The 15,926-nt window shown below is 39.7% G+C and overlaps 1 gene segment (V, D, J or C); it reads left to right on the forward strand.

Annotated features, from left to right (window-relative positions):
- LOC311603436 (immunoglobulin heavy variable 3-30-like) overlaps positions 1 to 15,152 on the forward strand; it is a 97,357-nt gene extending 82,205 nt beyond the window's left edge. Inside the window, exon 2 of the V gene segment in view lies at positions 14,830 to 15,152.
- The last annotated feature ends 774 nt before the right edge of the window (positions 15,153 to 15,926 follow it).

Raw genomic sequence — 15,926 nt, forward strand, 5'->3', positions numbered from 1 at the left:
TAGACTGAGAGGTTATTAGGGTTGGAGGATGGGATCAGGAGATGATGATGGAGGGGATACAGTTGGGATGTAAAGTGAACAAAGTAAAAATATGTAAAAGAAAGATTGTCTATTTTTTGTTCTATTGATTGTAATTTATCTTGGGTTTTTCACTCATTTTCTTATGATCTCTCTTTAAAAGGATATATAAAATTGCAATCATTTCCAAAAATATAGCAATTTCTATCTTGATGCAGCAACATCTTTACATAGGATGGTGAACATTCTCTTGTACCCTGTCCCTTATGGGCACCAGCTGGAAGCCACACACCTACCTGCCCCAGCTCTGGGTTGCACATTGTATGCTGCCTTTCTTCTGAGCACAAGGTTGGTGTCAGGGGCTCCAACACAGTTCTGTGAAGTTACACACTGGTGGAAACGTGCTCTGAGGCTTTGATTGGCCATGCTTTCTGACCAGAAACACAGGCTGTCCTCAACTGATCAGCTTCTCTAAGCCCCAGGCAGCATGTGGTTGCTAGGGAACCCTCACTTCTCTCCTTCTACCTCTTCCATGCCTCGCTTGATGGTCTGAATTTCATGTCCAAAACTTTTGGTGTAATGCCTGAGTCTAGTGTTCTAAGCATGGATTCTGTTACCTACTCTTGGACACCAAGTAAAACAGGACTTTCTTTGGACTTTCAGCTCCCAAATAATGACACAGAGACTTATTATATTTAATATAAGCTTAAGCACTATATAACAGATATATTTATCTGGATCAAGTTGAGAATCAGGCTACATGGGTGGAAGTAAAACTGGATGAGCAGGGCAAATTTTTTTAACTCATTGGTTAGACCAAAAATATGTTAGAGCCAAGGACAAGAATTTCTAATTCTCAAACATTTCCATTTGACCATGAAAATAGAAAACATCTTCTTAAGATTCTAACACTTTGTCCCAAAAATAACATCTAAATATCCATATAGTTGTACGTTTTTAAACAATTAAGCACAGACAAGTATTTTTGTCTGGAGTAGGGCAGAGGTGGCAATGATGCATAGCTAGTCCTTGAAATCTTCCTCTTGATTATTTCTTCTGATTAGTCACAGAGAGTTAGAGAGAAAACATAGGAAGGTGAAGAGACACAGAATCCAGATACACTCCACCTCAATCCTAAGCACCACTGTGAGTGTCCTCATAGTGTGTCCCCTGATAGCAAATGATACTCAGGAAAGACATCTTCGTTGCTCTTTCCCTAATTCCATCTGACCACCAGGAAATATCACCTTAGTGTCACATCTCTAATAACCAGAGGAAAAAACATTAAATCCTGACTGATAATGGTATGGGTTACATTTAGTAATGAAAAAACAAAAACAAAAGTGAATGGAAAAAAAAGATGCCTATGGCCTGACGTGTGAACATGGTTCCACTACAGTACTGGAAAATACTGTGCAGAACACTCAGAGTGAGACATCCCACTACAAGTGGCACAAAAGTCTCAAATACAGGTGGGTAGTGATGAAAGTGACAATTTTGTTAAAAAATAGTTTTGCATTTTCCTGTTCACTTCCAGATCCCACTGTTGCACTGCCTCTCCCTGCTGCATTCTCTGTCTGAAGGGCTGAGGTGTGCAGTCCCATAAACACAGTCTTGCTGAATGGTGCTCATGACTGTCACATTCTTCTTCTATTTCATTGCATGGAGCTTGTCCTTGAGTAAAAATGGAGACAGAAGTTACATTACTCAGATTTTTTAAATTAATTTATTGAGGTACTCTGGGCATACACTAACCATTTTGTACTAACACATTTCTTACTGGGTTTTTATGTAATTTAATACGTGGGAAACTGCTTTACTGACAGACAAGAAAACATTCATTGCTCCCCTGTAGTTTCTGTCCATAGTCTGTCATTCTCCACCAATATAAACTCATAATTAGGATTGGGTTTCTATGTGCTACAAACTAAGGTGAGAGAGAGAGAGAGAGAGAGAGAGAGAGAGAGAGAGAGAGAGAGAGAGGGAGGGAGGGAGACAAAGAGACAGAGACAGAGACAGAGACAGACAGACAGACAGACAGACAGACTGGCATAACTCAAGATGTACAAAGACTAATATCAAGGTATGCTGTCTCTGGGTAATTAGCTGAACATTTGAATCTAGTTTGATGAGGCCCAAAGAAGACACTTGGGTCTACTCTAATGTAAACACTTGAAATCACAGGTACAAAATGTTACTGAGGTGTTTCTTCACAACTTATTTTCAAAATTAGTGGTAAAATCAAAGGATTCCCACTGATGAAAAGAGAAAGATTGTTTAGTTCCTTAAGCAGAATTTCAGATCAATAAGAGGCCAAATACCACCCAATAAACTCTCTTCAGGAACTCACAAAGAAAAACAGGTGCATGTAGGAGAGGTTAGCCTGTTCAGCAAGCACTGCATAAATGCAGACACATTAACTATTAACAGCCCCATGTTTTGTTTCCAACCCTCCACAGTGTGAATCTGGATTTGACCCAGACAGACACAGAAACTGCTTCTTAATTTTTCTCAGAAGATGCTCTAAGAAGCACAAAAATCACAGTCACCTGAAAGTGAACCTGGAGAGTTGCCCTGTGCTTCCTTTTATCCTCTCAGGCCCCTCCCCCAATGCAAAGCAGCCCTCAGCCTCAGCCTGAAAGCCCAGGTCTAGCTGAGAAGCCCATGTCTTTCTCACTGGAACCACCATCACAGCATGGCTGTCCTGCTGCTGCTCCTCTGCCTGGTGACCTTTCCAAGCTGTAGGTGTTTCAGGGCTTCAGGACAGGGACCTGGGCATGTCATCTATGGGATGTGTGACTGATAGTGATGTTCTTGTCCCCAGGTGCCCTGTCCCAGGTGCAGCTGAAGGAATCAGGACCTGGCCTGGTGCAGCCCTCACAGACCCTGTCTCTCACCTGCACTGTCTCTGGCTTCTCATTAACCAGCTATCATGTACAATGGGTCCGCCAGCCTCCAGGAAAGGGTCTGGAGTGGATGGGTGCTATGTGGGATAGTGGAGGAACAGGTTATAATTCAGCTCTCAAATCCCGGCTCAGCATCAGCAGAGACAGATCCAAGAGCCAGGTCTTCTTGAAACTGAACAGTCTGAAGACTGAGGACACAGCCATGTACTACTGTGCCAGAGACACAGTGAGGAAATTCCACTTTAAGCCTGCACAAAAAGACTTTCTACAAGGATACTCAAAGCAGAAGAGGGTGCTCTGGCCAAGCAAAGGCTTTCTAGGACATTACTTTTAGGGAATTTAAGACTATGCTGCATGCACATGTATTTCAATACTAGGAATTATAGCTTCTTTTCTGATCCAATGCAATCTTCTAAAGCCCTCCTCCACTGTCATATTCTACCAAACTTGATTTTTGTTGACACATTAGAACAATATTTTTACCCACAAATAAAATAAGCTATTCAGATACTTCTTATGAGACAAAATGGTAGATAAAGTAATATGTTCCATATAAATGTGTACATATTTAACCTTTTATATCCATCCATGTACTTGGAACATACACATTATATATACTATATATATTGTCTCTGTATATAATTATATAATATATGTATAATTATATATTCATATATGTGGAACATATAAAATTATATATATGGTTAAAATTATATCATATTGATATATATAATCCTATATTTTCATGTATGATGTGCTATATATGAATATATATGTATATGTATATGTATATAACTGAAAATTAATAGACTGAAATTACAGCACTTGTTCATTGCAATTTTTGTAAGAACTTTGACAATTTGCATGTCCTATAATTCAATATCTGTACTTCAGCTCTTGTGATAAACAAACGGAAGCTTCCTTGAGATATTATGTTTTTCCAAGGTCACTTGGAAACTGAAATCTCCATTGTTTCCTTCTTCTGAACCAAGAGGATCCAATGAAAGATACAGTTGGTTGTCATTTTGACATATTTAATTTTGTGCATTTTCTCTTGATAAAAATTACTTTACATCTCCAATGCCAAAATTATGGATTTTCACCAGGTGTGTTGTGTACCTCAAATCATGAAATTCTCAGACCCCTGTGTATACTTCCCAGCTGCTGTCAGCTACAGTCCCAGCCCCATTTCTCCTCAGCCCTCCCCTCAGACAGCCAATTCTACGATGATCAGGTCTTGTTGGTGTTTTGATGCTTACAAAGCATCCATAGTTGCTCTTCCTGAAATCTGGTGCTGCTGACAGGAAGAACCTGGTGTCTCTGTGGTGAGTTGGAAAAGTGTCATTGAGAGATTCATGGTTTTCTGTGGGACCCATGCTAATGCACTTGAGCAGCTTTAAAAAAGGAAAAAAGTATCTGCTCATCTGAAGCTGGGCTTCCCTGGAAACTCTTCTAGTGACACCTGTACTGTGTGAGGAAGATTCAAGGCCAAATTGAGTACATTGTAAACAATGAGATCAGGACAGTGTATCTTAAAACTCCACACCTTTCTGGAAGCAATGGATGCACTGCCATACTTATGTGGGTCAAGTTAAGGATCAGCTTATGTGACTGGGAGTAATACTGGGTGAGCAGTGCAAATTTTTAAAACAGATTGGTTAGATAAAAAATATATCAGAGCTACGGTCAAGCATTACTACGTCTCAAACATTTCTCTTTGACCAAGACATGAAGAGCATGTTCTTGAGATTCTAACATTGTGTCCCCAAATATATAATCTTAATAGCCATCTAGCTGTAAGTAAGTTTTTAAACAAGTAAGCAAGACAAGTGTTTTCCTCTAAAGCAGAGCAGAGGTAGCAATGGTGTGTGGCTGGTCCTTGAAATCCTCCTCTTGATTATGTTTTCTGATTAGTCCTAGAGAATTAGAGAGAAATCATAGCCAGGTGACATGACAGAGAATCCTGGCAACTCCACATCTCAATCCAAAGCACCAGCATGAGTGTCCTTATAGTGTGTCCCCTGATAGCAAATGATAAGCAGGCATGACTTCTGTGATGCTCTTTCCCTAATTCTGTCTGACCATCAGAAAATATCACCTTGCTGTCAAGTGTCAACTAAAGAAAGTTCACAACTATTTTATAAATCATGTGTGACGTTTCTGTAAATAGATTTCATAGAAATAACAGAAGGGCCCCAACAATTGTGTTGGTCAGGAAGATGGTCACATAAAAGTTGAGTAGCCTGATTCATGCTTAGCAGACATGAAAGCAAAATTAAGCAGTGCGTGGTACTGTTAAATCTGTCATATTATTTTCCCACATTACATAACACTATTTATACTACTTAGTTATCTGGGTGAATTATAGACTTTTAAAATTGTTTACTTATCAGGTAAAAGCTTAAAAATATTGATAACTCTAAAGTAATCTAATTGATGTAAACTACTCCAGGAATTCAAAAAATCATAGACTACATTATAACTATGAATCTACCAGTGGGATAAGTAGTAATGTAATAAACCACTTTTAACAACTTAGAAACTTTAAATATAATTAAAAGTTGGTATAATTTAATAATACCAAATAAAAACATTATTGAGTTGATATTTATCAAGAAAGCTCACTAGAGTTCAATGTTTCTAACAATCACAATGGACATGTTAGTAATTGGCTTACATTTCTTCTGCTTGTAGTTTTAGAAACATACCTACTTTATCATAGTCAAGTGATATTTTGACCTGGTTTTATTCAGCATGTCAGGATGTTTTTATTTTCATGGCTGGTGTCACTGATAAAATGTGTTGCAAGCTCACCCAGGTCAAGGTGAAGTTTAGGCCATTGAAAACAGACCTGCATCAAACACAAGAGGGAACATTATGATAGCTCATCCAGGTGATGGAGAAGCAGCTCAGCAGTGCAAGAGCTCTTGTGTGGTGGATATGAGGGCTTAAGTCAAAGACTGATATTTCAAAATCACATTCCACAATTTGATTAATAGTGTGTTTAAACTATTAATGTCAAGGGTTAGGCTATTGTTTATCATATGTAAGAGAAGCACCATTTCTTTTCTCAAAATCAATACATTTTTATCTCCTGTCTGAGGTTGAATCCAAAGGACGATGCAGAGATCAGACAGCACAGAAGTCTGAGGTGATGTCCTCTTGCTTGCACATCATTCTGCCCTCCATCCTGATTTGATCAGTTACATGGGCCAATGTATTTGAGTAGAAGAAGTTGCAAAAGATTCACATCTCTAATCATCAGAGAAATAAAAGTTAAATCCTAACTGATAATACTATGGATTGCATTTAGTAATGGAAAAAACAAAAACAAATGTGGATGGACAATAATGGCGTGAAGTGTCAGCATGATTCCACTACAGTACTGGCAAATACTGTGCAGAACACTCAGAGTGAGACATCCCAGTCCAAGTGGAAGAAAAGTCTTACATACAGGCTGGTAGTGATGAAAGTGACAATTTCCTTAAAAATAGAGTTTTTTCATTTCCTGTTCACTTCCAGATCCCAGTGTTGCACTGCCTCTTGCTGCTGCATTCTCTGTCTGAAGGCCTGATGTGGGCAGTCCCATAAACACACCCTGGCTGAATGGTGCTCATGGCTCTCACATCCTTCTTCTGTTTCATCACATGGAGCTTGTCCTTGAGTAAAAATGGAGACAAAAGCTACACTACTCAGATTTTAAAAATTAATTTATTGAGGCACTCCTGGCATACACGAACCTCTTTGTACTAACACATGGCTTACTGAGTTTCCATGTGATTCATTACTCGTGGAAACACTATAATGACAGACAAGAAAACATTCGTTGCCTCCCTGCAGTTTCTGTCCATAGTCTCTCATAGGATTCCACAAGCCAATTTTGGGCACATGTTCTTATAATGTTTATGCTCGATGCATGGGCTCATCCTTGCACTGTGTCCTTGGAAAGATGATGTCTGAATTATATTAATGGTAGCAGACCCTGCTGGTCTCTGTTTCCCATACTCATGGACTATTTTTCTCCAGGCATTTGCTTTTCCAATGCCTGTGTCTTCAACAGTAGGGAGCCTGCTTATACAGAGTTTTTGTATCTCACTGTCTTGAAACTCAACAGATACCAGGTAAAATTAAATAAGTTTGTTTTCAAGAGACACATAGTGGAAATATCATGAATGTTGCTGATCTCCACCTGTCAGGGACCCTCCTACTCTTCCATGGGCCAAAGAGGCCCAAGAAATTCCATGCCCTCCTTGGTACTCCTTCCCAATAGGAAATTTCCAAACCAAATGTACTAGTCATGTGTATCATGTACATCTTGTCCTCTGTCCTTGATCTTTATGAAAACTTAACTGAAACCCACAGACTATCAATAGCCCTTTTTGTGTACAAAGAAGGCAAGAGACCTACATACTGATTTTAAAAGGTGTGTTTATTTCTGTGAATCCTTCCTAAGCTTTTGTATCCAAAATGTAAATACCAGACAAACCCAGATGAGACACATGAGAATAGTGTCTCGACAAATATTCTTCTAACACTCAGAGCTTGATGAACATGAGGAGGACATACTGTGGGAGAGCATCACAAATTCAACAGATGGCTGTCTCCATAATGGGAAGACCTGCCTCCACCACTTCACTCACAATGTGAAGAAATGGAGAAAAGCTCTACAGTCTCTTGGACTGTGCAGTTATTAACATGTCAAGGCATAGGGCTCCCCATGTTCATGCCTGACCTACTCCTCATTTCTTGCCATCACCTTCCTTATCTTGCTTATTTTTATGTCAGTTAATATAACTCTCAAGTCTGGTTGGATGCTACAGCTTTTTGTGAAACATTATGTGATAGTTGAAATCTCACTCCCCACCAATATAAACTCATAATTAGGATTGGGTTTCTATGTGCTACAAACTAAGGAGAGATAGAGAGACAGAGACAGAGACAGACAGGCAGACAGACAGGCAGACAGACAGACTGGCATAACTCAAGACGTACAAAGACTAGTATCAAGGTATGCTGTCTCTGGGTAATTAGCTGAACATTTGGATCTAGTCAGATGAGGCCCAAAGAAGACTCTTGGGTCTACTCTAATATAAACACTTGAAATCACAGGTACTAAATGTTACTGAGGTGTTTCTTCACAACTTATTTTCAAAATTAGTGGTAAAATCAAAGGATTCCCACTGATGAAAAGAGAAAGATTGTTTAGTTCCTTAAGCAGAATATCAGATCAATAAGAGGCCAAATACCACCCAATAAACTCTCTTCAGGAACTTACAAAGAAAAACAGGTGCATGTAGGAGAAGTTACCCTGTTCAGCAAGCACTGCATAAATGCAGACACATTAACTATTAACAGCCCCATGTTTTGTTTCCAACCCTCCACAGTGTGAATCTGGATTTGACCCAGACAGACACAGAAACTGCTTCTTAATTTTTCTCAGAAGATGCTCTAAGAAGCACAAAAATCTCAGTCCCCTGGAAGTGAATCTGCAGAGTTGCCCTGTACTTGCTTTTATCCTCTCAGGCCCCTCCCCCAATGCAAAGCAGCCCTCAGCCTCAGCCTGAAAGCCCAGGCCTAGCTGAGAAGCCCATGTCCTTCTCACTGGAGCCTCCATCACAGCATGGCTGTCCTGCTGCTGCTCCTCTGCCTGGTGACCTTTCCAAGCTGTAAGTGTTTCAGGGCTTCAGGACAGGGACCTTGGCATGTCATCTATGGGATGTGTGACTGATAGTGATGTTCTTGTCCCCAGGTGCCCTGTCCCAGGTGCAGCTGAAGGAATCAGGACCTGGCCTGGTGCAGCCCTCACAGACCCTGTCTCTCACCTGCACTGTCTCTGGCTTCTCATTAACCAGCTATCGTGTACACTGGGTCTGCCAGCCTCCAGGAAAGGGTCTGGAGTGGATGGGTGCTATGTGGAATAGTGGAGGAACAGGTTATAATTCAGCTCTCAAATCCCGGCTCAGCATCAGCAGAGACACCTCCAAGAGCCAGGTCTTCTTGAAACTGAACAGTCTGCAGACTGAGGACACAGCCATGTACTACTGTGCCAGAGACACAGTGAGGAAATTCCACTTTGAGCCTGCACAAAAAAACTTTCTACAAGGATACTCAAAGCAGAAGAGGGCGCTCTGGCCAAGCAAAGGCTTTCTACGACATTACTTTTAGGGAATTTAAGACTATGCTGCATGCACATGTATTTCAATACTAGGAATTATAGTTTCTTCTCTAATCCAATGCAGTCCTCTAAAGCCCTCCTCCACTGTCTTTTTCTACCAAACTTGATTTTTGTTGACACATTAGAACAATATTTTTACCCACAAATAAAATAAGCTATTCAGATACTTCTTATGAGACTAAATGGTAGATAAAGTAATATGTTCCATATAAATGCATACATATTTAACCTTTTATATCCATCCATGTACTTAGAACATACACATTATATATACTATATATATTGTGTATGTATATAATTATATAATATATGTATAATTATATATTCATATATGTGGAACATATAAAATTATATATATGGTTAAAATTATATCATATTGATATATATAATCCTATAATTTTATGTATAATGTGCTATATATGAAATATATATGTATATGTATATGACTGAAAATACTTATATTTCATTAATAGACTGAAATTACAGCACTTGTTCATTGCAATTTTTGTAAGAACTTTGACAATTTGCATGTCCTATAATTCAATATCTGTACTTCAGCTCTTGCGATAAACAAACGGAGGCTTCCTTGAGATATTATGATTTTCCAAGGTCACTTGGAAACTGAAATCTCCATTGTTTCCTTCTTCTGAACCAAGAGGATCCAATGAAAGATACAGATGGTTGACCTATTAAATTTTGTGTATTTTCTCTTGATAAAAATTACTTTATATCTCCAAGGCCAAAAATATAAATTTTCACCAGGTGTGTTGTGTACCTAAAATCATTAAATTCTCAGACACCTGTTTGTAATTCTCAGCTGGTGTCAGCTACAGTCCCTGCCCCATCTCTCCTCAGCCCTCCCCTCAGACAGCAGATTCTACGATGTTCAGGTCTTGTTGGTGTTTTGAAGCTTTCAAAGCATTCATAGTTGCTCTTCCTGAAATCTGGTGCTGCTGACAGGAAGAACCTGGTATCTCTGTGGTGAGATGGAAAAGCATCATTTAGAGATTTATGGTTGTCTGTGGGACCCATGCTAATGCACTTGAGGAAAAGGAAAAGAGAATCTATTCATAGGAGGCTGGGCTTCCCTGGAAACTCTTCTAGTGACACCTGTACTGTGTGATGAAGATTCAAGGCCAAATTGAGTAGATTGTAAACCATAAGATCAGGACAGTGTATCTTAAAATTGCTCACCTTTCAGAAAGCAATGGATGCACTGCAATACTTATGTGGGTCAAGTTGAGCATCACCTTATGTGACTGGGAGTAATACTGGGTGAGCAGTGCAAGTTTTTTAAAACAGATTGGTTAGACCAAAAATGTATCAGCACTAAGGGCAAGCATTTCTAAGTCTCAAACATTTCTCTTTGACCAAGAAAATATAGAACATGTTCTTGAGATTCTAATACTGTGTCCCAAAAATTATAATCTTAACATCCATATAGCTGTAAATAAGTTTTGAAACAAGTATGCAAGACAAGTATTTTCCTCTGGAATAGAGCAGAAGTAGCAATGATGTGTGGCTGGTCCTTGAAATCCTCCTCTTGATTATGTCTTCTGATTAGTCCTAGAGAGTTAGAAACAAACCAAAGCCAGGTCATGAGACACAGAATCCACACCTCAATCCACACCTCAATCAAAAGTTCTAATAAAATAATAGGGTAGTTTTAGAAAATATATAGAAAATAAAAAGATGATGCCTTAAAGTTTTCTGCTGTTGAGCATGTTCTGTTGTTACTTCTAGAGTTACCAAAAAATGCATAAAAGAATGAAATGAGGGCAGAACCCCGGCACACACTACCTTACCCGAAACCACCAGAGTTGGTGATCTTATAGCATGTGACTTTTATAATATGTGCCAAGAATAACATAAGACATGTATTCCTATTATTCACTTACCCCAAATCTATCAGATATAATGTATCAATTTAGTATGCTGTCTCAACTAAATAAATATAAATTGCAGTTTTACAAATCATGCACAGGTTTTCCTGTAAATGGATTTCATGTACATAGGACATGAGACCCTGCAGTTCAGTGGATCAGGTCTGTGTTTCCAGATAACGTGTCTGAGTTCATTCAGTCACCAAAATGCAAAAAGGAAATCCACAGTGCCTGGCAGCTTTAGAACTGTTATGACCTTTTCCCATTCTAAATCAGATTATTATTACTGTTACTATTCAGTTGCTTGTGATGTGTAAACATTATTTATTATCTAATTATCAGGCAAAATATAAACATTCAATGTGTCTAAATTATTTTACTAGAAGAAAAGGGACCAAGGAAAATAGTAAAGCATACTTCCACATTATCATTATGATCCAACTGTGTTATGAAGAATAACTCAATAAACTATTCTTTTTCACTTCAGAATGTATAAATATAATACTTAGACAAGGTTATAAGCTAATAGTGCAATATAAAACATGATACTGAGTTGGCTTTTATCAGGAAACCTCAAGAGAGCACTGTGAGAATGAGGACACCCAAAGAGGTTGGATAAAATGTTTTCCTTTCGAGGAAGTCAAATGATCTCTATTTGCAGATGGTATGGTGATGTACATAAGTGACCTTCAAAATTCCACCAGAGAACTCCTAAAGCTGATAAACACCTTCAGCAAATTGGCTGGATACAAAATTAACTCAAAAAAGTGTGCAGCCTTCCTATACACAAATGACAGGCTTGCAGAGGAAGTAATTAGGAAAACTATATCCTTCACATTAGCCACAAACAATATAAAATATGTAGGAGTTTCTCTAACTAAGCAAGTGAAGGACTTGTTTGAAAAAAATTTCAAATATCTAAAGAAAGAGATTGAAGATGGCATGAGAAGATGGAATGATCTTCCTTGCTCATGGATAGGGAGAATTAACATAATAAAAATGGTCATCCTACCAAAAGCAATCTACAGATTCAATGCAATCCCTATCAAAATACCTACACAATTTTTTAAAGACATTGAAAGTTCAATTCTGAACTTCATATGGAAAAAAAACCCAGAATAGCTAAAACAATCTTATACAATAAAAGGTGCTCCGGAGGAGACTCCATACCTGATCTCAAACTGTACTATAAAGCAATAGTAATTAAAACAGCATGGTACTGGCACAGCAACAGGATCTGGGTTGATCGAAGACCCAGATATAAATCCACACACATATGGTCACTTGATTTTCGACAAAGAACTAAATCCATTCGATGGAAAACGGATAGCATCTTCAACAAATGGTGCTGGTCTAACTGGATGTCTATGTGTAAAACAATGCAACTGGACCTATATTTGTCACCTTGTACAAAACTCAAATCCATGTGGATTAAAGACCTCAACATAAAACCGGATACACTAAGTCACTTTGAAGAAAAAGTGAGGAAGAGCTTGGAACATATTGGCACAGGAGACAACTTCCTGAACAGAACACCAACAGCACAGGCCTAAATGTCAACAATTAATAAATGGGACCTCATGAGGCTGAGAAGCTTCTGTAAGGCAGGAGACACTGTCAAGAGAACAAAGCGACAGCCTACAGACTGGGAAAAGATCTTCACCAACCCTACATCTGACAAAGGTCTAATATCCAAAATATATAAAGAACTCAAGAAATAAAACACCACCAAACCAAATAACCCAATTGAGAAATGGGGCTTGGAACTAAACAGAGAATTCTCAACAGAGGAATATCAAATGGCTGAGAAACATTTAAAGAAATGCTCAACCTCCTTAATCATCAGGGAAATGCAAATCAAAACAACTCTGAGATTCCATCTTACACCCATCAGAATGGCTAAGATCAAAAATTCAAGCGATATCACATGCTGGCCAGGATGTGGGGAGAGAGGAACACTCCTTCATTGCTGGTGGGAATGCAAACTAGTACAACCACTTTAGAAATCTATCTGGTGCTATCTCAGAAAAATGGGAATAGGGCTTCCTCAAGACCCAGCTATTCCACTCCTTGGAATATACCCAGAAGATGCTCCAGCACACATGCAAGAAAATTTGCTCAACCATGTTCATAGCAGCCTTATTCATAATAGCCAGAACATGGAAACAGCCTAAGTGTCCCTCAATAGAAGAATGGATAAAGAAACTGTGGTACATATACACTATGGAATACTAGTCAGCTATTAAAAACAAGGAATTCCCGAAATTTGTGGATGAATGGATTGAGCTAGAAATGATCATAATGAGTGAGTTAACCCAGAAGCAGAAAGACTCAAATGGTATATACTCACTTATATCTGCATATTAGGCCAAGGGGCATGTCCCACGAAAGCCTTCACTTAACAGGAAACTGAGACAGAGGGGAGGACATCCCACTGAGACTCTGGATGAGAGAAGCATGGGAGAATGGCAAAGTAGAAGGACCCAGAGGGTCCTAGAAGCCTACAAGTAGAACATTATGATATGCAGATTTGGGCCAAGGGTTCCCGCTCAAACTAAGGCACCAGCCAAGGACAATACAGGCGGTAAACCTTAAACCCCTACCCAGATCTAGACAATGGACAGAACACTCTCCACAGTAGAGTGGAGAGTGGGATATTACTTTCTCACATACTCTGGTGCCTCACCTTTGACCATGTCCCCTGGAGGGGGAGACCTGGTGGCACTCAGAGGAAGGACAGCAGGGTACCAAGAAGAGACTTGATACCCTATGATCATATAGAGGGGGAGGTAATCCCCCTCAGGAACAGTCATACGGGAGGGAAATAAGGGGAAAATGGGAGGGAGGGAAGAATGGGAGGATACAAGGGATGGGATAACCATTGAGATGTAACAAGAATAAATTAATAAAGGAGAAAAAATAAATAAATAAATTTGGGGAGATGAAATCAAACCTAAAGCAAAGACAGTGATGTGCTGTCTGATGTAAAGATGGAAGAAGAGATTGGTGCACAGATTTTGAAGAAATCATGAGGAGACTTCAGTTACACACAAGTCAGTGTGCTACAAACAAGAATGTCTCCATTGCAAACACTCAGTGAAAGGCAAGAGGTGACAAAAGGATGACGTATTTGCAAGCCTCCTATTACATGAAGAGTGTTCTCTCAGAAATGAGTAATGTTCGAAACACCTCATGTGTTCTCATCAGAGAGAAGGAATTCTGATAACATCTCCATACAATTACGACCCTGTCCAAGAACCACATCTCAGAGAAACCATGCCCAATTCAGACAATAAGAAAGACTGTGTTCATATATAGAAAAAACACTCTGTGATGAGCTATTTAATTTGACATTTGCACTGGGAAGACATAGCAGGATATATGCAACATATGTTGTGTGCCTGTGCACAATAGAGAACTAAATGAAGTAGGATGGATCCTTACAATGGGAAGCTGCACACAGAGCAACCATTCTGTGTTATATCTGTAACTGTCATCAGTCTTTGATGTCTTATATCAACTCTGAGCACTGCTTCCTGCCCAGGTCCAACAACACAGCCTGCTACAGCAGGAAGACATGCAAATGAGGCTCCTCTGTGCCCATGAAAAACAGTCCTGCCCTGACCCTGCAGCTCTGGCAGAGGAGCTCAGCCCTGGATTCCCAGATCCTCCCATTCAGTGATCAGCACTGAACACAGACCACTCACCATGGACTTGTGGATCAGCTTGGTTTTCTTTGTCTTGATTTTAAAAGGTAATTTATGGAGAAGAGATGCTGTGTGTTGTGTGGACATCAGAAAGAGAAACATTATGACGATTTTCTAACCAGTATTCTCCATGTTTTCAGGAGTCCATTGTGAGGTGCAGCTGGTGGAGTCTGGGGGAGGCTTGGTACAGCCTGGAAAGTCCATGAAACTCTCCTGTGCCGCCTCTGGATTCACATTCAGTGACTATGGAATGCACTGGGTACGTCAGGCTCCAGGCAAGGGGCTGGAGTGGGTCGCCTACATTAGTTATGATAGTAGTTACATCTACTACGCCGATGCCGTGAAGGGCCGATTCACCATCTCCAGAGACAATGCCAAGAACACCCTGTACCTGGACATGAACAGTCTGAGGGCTGAGGACACAGCCACATATTACTGTGCCAGACACACAGTGAGTGAATGACACTGAGAACTCAGACTCAAACCTCCCTGCAGGGAGCTGATGGTCAGCAGGGGGCGCTGAGAACACACAGAGCTCTGAATGACAGCGAGTTACAGCCTGTTCAGAGTCCTGAAAGACATGGAGGGCTGGACTCTTCTGTGTTTGGCCTGCCTTCCATAGAGATTCTCTCTACAAGTACAGTGTAAAGTAATACTTGAATTGTCCAAATGTTTTCTCAACTTTCAATTTTCTAATGTGATCTGTGTTTTTGTAGTGTTTTTCTCTGTCTCTCTGTATGTCTATGTCTCTCTTTCTTTCTCTCTCTCTCTTTCTATGTGTGTGTGAGTCTGTGTGTGTGTGTGTGTGTGTGTGTGTGTGTGTGTGTGTGTATGCACATGTTGACATGTCTTCTTCTATCAATCTACATGATAATTTTGAAAAAAAAGTTCCATCACATGGCCTGGATTTCAGCATCTGGCTAGACTGGCTGACTAGTGTGTCCTAAGGATCATACTGTTTAAAAGTACCATAGGTGGTATTAGTTCTTGGCTACCATACCTTCCTCTATTTGTACTTATGGAGGAACGAACTCTGGTCTTTGTTCTTATGTGGTAAGAACTTTAAGCACAGAGCAATTTCCGAGCTCATAAATTATTTTAAAATGTAGTACAAACTCTGACTTGAAAAATCTGCAGAGCATCCCAAAGAGCACACATGATTCTGTATGGGGACCAGGATCAGATCCTGAGGAATCAAAGTACCCTTGAGACTTTGGAATCCAAAACTCAGAGCAGA

The sequence above is a fragment of the Acomys minous genome, assembly GCF_964271855.1.
Source record: "Acomys minous genome assembly, chromosome: 8".
Lineage (NCBI taxonomy): Eukaryota > Metazoa > Chordata > Mammalia > Rodentia > Muridae > Acomys > Acomys minous.